Below are 7,305 nucleotides of genomic sequence, written 5' to 3' on the forward strand. Positions count from 1 at the left end.
TGATTTTTGGGGTGCCTCCATTTTAATGTGTCTGAATGGAGACACCTTGAAGCTAATATTCATAGGAGCTGTGCTGCGAAGTCAGTGGCAGCTGCAGGATTCAAAATCAGAATCCACCTTTAAAAATGTTGGACTAAACCTGTAAGCCCAAATATAGACCTCTGAAGAAGGCCAGGCTCCTCCCTGAGCTTCTGCCTCACCACATCTCCCTTCAAGCTTTGCCCCACCAACCAGGGAAATACGGAAACTAACTCCACTCTTGTTCTAATTCCACAGCTTTACATGCAACCACAGCATGGCTGACTCAGACTTTTTGGGGCTACCTTCTCTAGCTCTGTGGCACCTTGATGCTGTCTCCATTTTTGAGAGCTGCCTCGTTGGTCAACACTCCACTCACAAGTAAACATCATTTTTTGTCAGCCTTACCACTAGACTCTCACAGTCTTCAGCCAGAGTTTATTTTATGGGCCTCCAGAGCTAGCATAAGAGTGACATCAACTCATTTTAGATCCCTTTGATGTCAGGTGTAGGGGCAGTGGTGCTGGAACAATTTTTATAGTGGGGTTGCTAAAGACGGAAACCATGTATTTGGGTTGTTATTACTACCTCAAGCCAGAGGCACCCCTAGTTCTAGCACCTATGTGTGGAGGGCAAGTTTGTAAGAGTAACTCTCTGATACTTTTGCAGTTACTGCTTGTTATGCCCTCACCCTCACTGCACAGGTTGATTCCAGACTCTCTGAATCCTTATGGCCCTATTTCCCCACTGCCTTGCACTTTGTGTAGTCATTTACACCCATGCAAAACAAGTGTAAAATATTCCTGTTCTCATTTTACACTCAGTTTGACTGACTTTGCACAGGTTAAAGTGACTACACAAGGTACAAAACAGTGAAGAATCAGGACCAATATCCCCACCACTTCTAATGGCAGGTCAAGAGGAAGAACTATAATTTAGCTTTCATCCTCAAAGTCCTCCACCAAAGTTGTCAAGTCCTCCAGTAAAAAGAAAGAAGTCAGGACTTGATATTCATAATGTAGAAAAAACACTCAAAACACACAGGACTTGAAAGCATTAAAACTACAACCATGTTTATACAACATAAAAGCGTGATAGAGGACAAAAGCACATATTCTTATGTTACTTGCTTAAAGGAATACTGTCAGCCTGAACTCAGTTAAAATCTCACAAAATAAGTTAAAGCTGGTTTCAGATACTACACCTGCCATTTTGCACCGCACATGCCAAAGTTTGTGGTTTTACAATTGCATTTTCCTATTTTTAAAAATGCTCTTTCCCCCTTTTGTAAAAACTAGCACAAACAACAGGGGGAAATGACTAAGGTACTAATTCTGCATACATAAATGCTTAATTTTGAGCATGAGTACTCCCTCTGAATTCACCCTCTTCAATGTGACACTATTCACGTGCTTAAAATAAAGCATATGCATAAGTGTTTGAGTGAACAGGGTCTGTCAAAGAAAACACCCGGTATTTTGTTGTTGTTTGTTTGTCTAACTGCTTTCAGTTATAGCACTCGTGATACTTGTATCTTCTCCCTTTAAATTGCAGTTCACATTTTAATGCTTAGGGGAATTTAGATGACTTACTGTTGCCACTAGATAACTACCATATATTTTCAGGAATTCAACATGTTGTGAATAAAAAATATAATTTAAAGTGCACACTAAAGCCCTGATCCTGCAAGCACTTAGGCACATGCTTAACTTTAAGCATATGAATAAATCCTGTTTACCTCAATGGGACTACTCACATGTTTAAAGTTAAGCATGTGCCTAGGTGTTTGCAAGATCAGGATCTAAAAGCTGTAAACAAGTATTATATATATATCATAGTATTAATTAGGGAATATATTTATTTATATATATACTACTATAATATATATTACATATTATATATATTTATTAGTAGTAGTATTAATAAAAATAATGATAATTTTAATTTATTAGGCCTCTGCAAGAAAAAGTTACAGAGTCTAAAATGTATAGTATTTTGGAATTATATGTGTAATAAAATATTTAAAAGTAGTCTTACTGAGATGAAAAGAAAGATATAAAGACCTGGTTAAAAAAAAAAATAAAGCCACAACAGAATTTTAGTCTACAATCAAAACAAAGGGATATCTTTTTGTTGTTATGTTACTATATATAGACTTAGCTTGATAACCAGTGGAATGTATATGTGTTATATTAATCAAAGGAGAAGTTCATTCCTAGTGGACAGAGCACTGGACTGGGACTCAGGAAACCTGTGCTCTGTTTCTGGTTCTACTATTGGCCTGCTGGGTGGCCTTGGGTAAGTTATTACATCACTCAGTTTCCCCAGCTGTAAAATGCAAATGACATTGACCACCTTTGTAAAGTGTGTTGAGATCTACCAAACAAAAGTGCTATACAAGAACTAAGTATTATTATTATTTATTATTCCATAACAGTGGTCATATGCAATGAAAAATTCTGCCTGGATGCAATAAAAGAGAATTGCAAAGGAAAAGTAATCAATCATTTTATTAAAAGGCAGCTAAATTCAAAGTGCATTCTATTGATGATTCCAGAAAACACTCTTACCAAAAACAAACAAAATGCTACATATTCAGTTCCACATCAAAATGTGCTGTTGACTTCAGTGGTTACAGGAATGGGCTCTATCTGGTTTATCTGAAGAATATTTTTGGATGTTGTAGGCACTTGGGTTAAAAAGGAGGTGATCCATTTAACTCTGAGGGGAAATATATGAACATTTTTAATAAATACCACTTGAAAGTAAAATCAATCATTCTGAAAGGTACCTAATTTTCCTCACTAGGAGATGAAGTCTTCTATCTATCCGCACAACAAGCACAGCACGCAAAACAGTAGTTCAAGCTTCCTCACCCCTTTCTGACAGAGTGCCCTCACAACTTTGACCTGGAGGTCTCTATAGATTATAAAGTAGTTCCATCTCCATGGCTATTCAATCATTGTCCACTTTGCTAAACTACCAAGAAGGATGCCAGCTGGTATTAGAATGATACCATCAACTCCTTTCACACTGGCCACCACAAGACTGGTTAGATAGTAAGTTTAAATCACTACAGATCTGGGCTGGGTTTGAACTGGTGACCCAGAGGTAAAAAGCACTGTATCCCATAACTCCTTGAGTCATTCAGCCTCCCTGTACTTGTAACTCTTAATGCAAACCTTATTCCTAAGGTTAATTTAATACCTTTGTTCAAGCAGGTTCCAGTTGGCTGCAAGTTATGCCGCTTCTGATGCAGTTGGAACTTCAGGAGCTCCAGAGGTGGATCAGGCAAGGGCATGCTTTTAGAACAGTACCTGATTCACTTAATTAAGAGGGCTTTGTGGCCATAACTGCTGTGGCCTACCATTCCCTGACACAATGAACCCCCAGAAAGAAAAGGATCCCAGGCATCTTTTTCGAAATTGACAAGAAGCCTCACAGAGATTATGAACTCAGATGACCCTTCTGAAACTTCAGAGAGTTCATGTTCAGAAGTTCTGACTCTGACACCTCTCAAAGGGACAATAAAAAGACACTAGAGAGGTACACTGCTATATGTAGGTTTGTCACTAGAAAGACACGGGTTTTCTCTCAATATTGAACACTGAAGTTCTAAACCTAGTGCATAAAGAGTGTGTGACAGATCCAGCATGAAGAATTTTGAAAGGAGATTTTACTAATGCATTTTGAAAATCTTGCCCAGACCTTGTCTTTTCAGAAATATGCCCTCATTTGTACATTTCACAGTGACCTTAAATCCACAGCGTCTATAAGGTTTCTTTGCATTTTGGCTTTGGAGTGCTTCTAAGACAGAGGTGGGATTGTCCAGTGGTTTGGACACTAGCCTAAGAGTTAAAAGACCTGGGTTTAAGTCCCTCATCTGGCACAGATATCCTGTGTGACCATAGGCAAGTCACTTACCTCTCTGTGCTTCAGTTCATCTGCATATGAGGATAATAGTACTTCTCTATTGAAGATAAATATATTAAAGATTGTGAAGTACTCAGATACTGTGGTAATGGGGCAGAGGGACACTTAATAAGTACATAAGATAGTCTTATTGTGTCCCACATTTGAGCACTGAGGACTGAAAGACTCCACCCTCTGAATAAAGAAAAGGAGGACTTGTGGCACCTTAGTGACTAACAAATTTATTTGAGCATAAGCTGTCGTGAGCTACAGCTCACTTCATTGGATTTATGCTCAAATAAATTTCTCCTTTTAAAGTACTCCTTTTCTTTTTGCGGATACAGACTAACACGGCTGCTACTCTGCACCCTCTGAATGTCTTCCTTTTCTATCTTCCCTATTTTTCCATCTGCTCCTTATAACTATATAATATAACTATGTTAAAAGTTTACTGTATATGTATCTTGAAGTGAATTTAAGTGTGAAATGTGCTAGATTTACAGACTTGGGGCTTTAAATCATCTACCCATGGAACAGATATAGCATATGCAGCAGCACACAACTTGTCCATACTAGCCTGGCAGTCTGCATCAAAACTGATTTGGAGGATCTATAGTATATAGTTAATACCAGGTAGTTTAACACCCATCTTTGGCTACTCTTCTGATATTGCCAATAAGAGGGCAATTAGGATTTTCTTATACTTTCTTTCTTAGAGAAGTATAAGAATTAGATAAGTTAATGGAGGATAGGTCCATCGATGGCTATTACCCAAGATGGTCAGGGATGCTCTGGGTGTGCCTAAGGCTCTGACTGCCAGAAGCTTAGGGACTGCCAGGAACTGGATGATAGGGGATGGATCATGCAATAATTGCCCCGTTCTGTTCTTTTTCTCTGAAGCATCTGGCACCGGCCACTGTCAGAACACAGGATACTGGGATAGCTAGAGTATTGGTCTGGCCCAGTATGGCCATTCTTATGAAATTCTCTCTCTTGCCCTAAAGTTTAAACAGGAGACATTGAGAGACACCCACACATCAAAATATTCCTCTAGTGGTTGGAGCACTCTTCTGAGAGGTGTGGGAGACCACTGTTCAAATCCTTTCTTCACCTTTAGGCAGAGAGTAGAACTAATGTGGGTCTCCCTAATAAGTGCGCTAACCAGTGGGCTAAAAGTTATAAGGTTGGCACCCTTTCCTTGCTTAGACTTTGAACAGGGCCAAATCCATGAGGTGTGCTCAGAGCATGCATGTCAGATCAGGCCCTGCAGGGAAGATATGGGAGGAATGCCCATTTTCCCACAGTTTGTGGATTGTGCTGGGTTTCGGAGGGAGATAGAACAGTGCGCATACCCAGAGGCAGAATCTTAGGCACCAAGGGAATGTTTACCTTGAAAATTTAGGAGCCAAGCGAGTTTAGGCACGTACAGGGAGTGGAAGTTTTGTGAATCGCAGTGAAGCCTAAAACTGAGACATAAGCACATAAATCTGTGGTTTAGGTATCTAAGTACCTTTGTGGATCTGGGCCTAAGGCCCCTATTCTGCAACGAGCACCACATGAACACAGGGTTCTGCCCACATGAAGCTTATTGCAGGACCAGAACCTAAGTAAAAGCTGAACTAAAACTTCAGGATTTGGACCTTAAGTATTGCAGTCCATAGAGCTAGTTTTAGTATTTATTTGTGGCAGTAACACAAGGAACCTACAGGCCTGTATCCTGTAAGACATTGGCTTTAGCACTAAGCATAAGGCTTGAGGTCTATGAACTTTCGGACACATAAATGGCCTAGTTGTCATCCCTAAGTTTTGGGGAACTGGGAATAGAGTGTTTAAGGGGGAAGTTTGTACAGAACAACACCAGGCAACCACAAGAATATGAACAAACACCAGTTTTTGGATATTTTAGGATAGGAACATCTGCAGATGTCTGACCACAAGAGTACCATGGCAACAAAGTGACAGATATAATGATAAATTGAGATTATTAATATACTAACCTATAGAAGAAGGGCACCTCAACATTAGTAGGGTGAGGAAATACAAATAAAGAAGAGGGAAGAAACCTCTACTGAATATGCATTGGCATAGTGGTGTCAGCATAACATATTATAAAAGTTGTATCCCAGCCTGCGTACAAGAGGAGAGAGTGATGTACCCCTTGGGAGGTGCCAGGATGTTGGCCACTGGTGATGATGAGGAAGGTGATGAGGAAGATAATGGTTAATATTTCAAGTTTTTCTGCAAGGCATAGTGAATATATGGCTGTTCAGATGTGCATTCTTTATTTTCTCTCTTTACCTTGCGGGGTCAGAATTTTTGTGACTTTGCTAAATGTATTAATAAACTATTATAAATACAGAAGGGTTCCTAAATCTGTTGCAGCTGTGCACATTGTGATTTCCAACTGAACAGTAAGTTTAATAACACTGGGCCTGATCTTGGGACAAGAACTTGTCAAACTTCAGAATGATAACTAGGAATTCTTAAGTAATCAATATAATTAATACACAATCCATAGATCAGGCTACAGTATAGACATCCTGTTACACTGTTTTACTGTGAATTAACCTTGGAAACTGGGGTATATAATGAGTCACATTTTATCCTGGCTGTGTGTAACAGTGGGCTAGGCCATACTTGCACGGAGGCCCTCAGTAACTTACTCTGTAAAATTGGAATAATCATGTATAACTATCTAATAGCAAAAAGAAAAGGAGGACTTGTGGCACCTTAGAGACTAACCAATTTATTAGAGCATAAGCTTTATGCTCTAATAAATTGGTTAGTCTCTAAGGTGCCACAAGTCCTCCTTTTCTTTTTGCGAATACAGACTAACACGGCTGCTACTCTGAAACCTATCTAATAGCAGTGTTCTAAAGTTTCGTTAACATTTGTAAGGTCCATTACAGTCCTGGGAAGGAAGGTGTTATAGAACTGCACAATATAATCATCACTTGATGATAACCTGTCTGTTCATCCCTTTGGGGCACCAGCCAGTGGCCACTGTCAGAGGACAGGATACTGGGCTTGATGGACCTTTGGTCTGACCCAGTATGGCTGTTCTTATGTTCTGTTCTTATAATTATATAAGTAAAAACAGGGACTGTAATTGGCCCTGAAGAGTGACAAAAGATAGCAACACAATCATACAGAATGGCTATCTGTTGAGATAAGAAAAGGAGTACTTGTGGCACCTTAGAGACTAACCAATTTATTTGAGCATAAGCTTTTGTGAGCTACAGCTCACTTCATGGGATGCATAAAGATGAATCCGATGAAGTGAGCTGTAGTTCACGAAAGCTTATGCGCAAATAAATTGGTTAGTCTCTAAGGTGCCACAAGTACTCCTTTTCTTTTTGTGAATACAGACTAACA

The sequence above is a fragment of the Lepidochelys olivacea genome, assembly GCF_965140295.1.
Source record: "Lepidochelys olivacea isolate rLepOli2 genome assembly, chromosome: 5".
NCBI lineage: Eukaryota > Metazoa > Chordata > Testudines > Cheloniidae > Lepidochelys > Lepidochelys olivacea.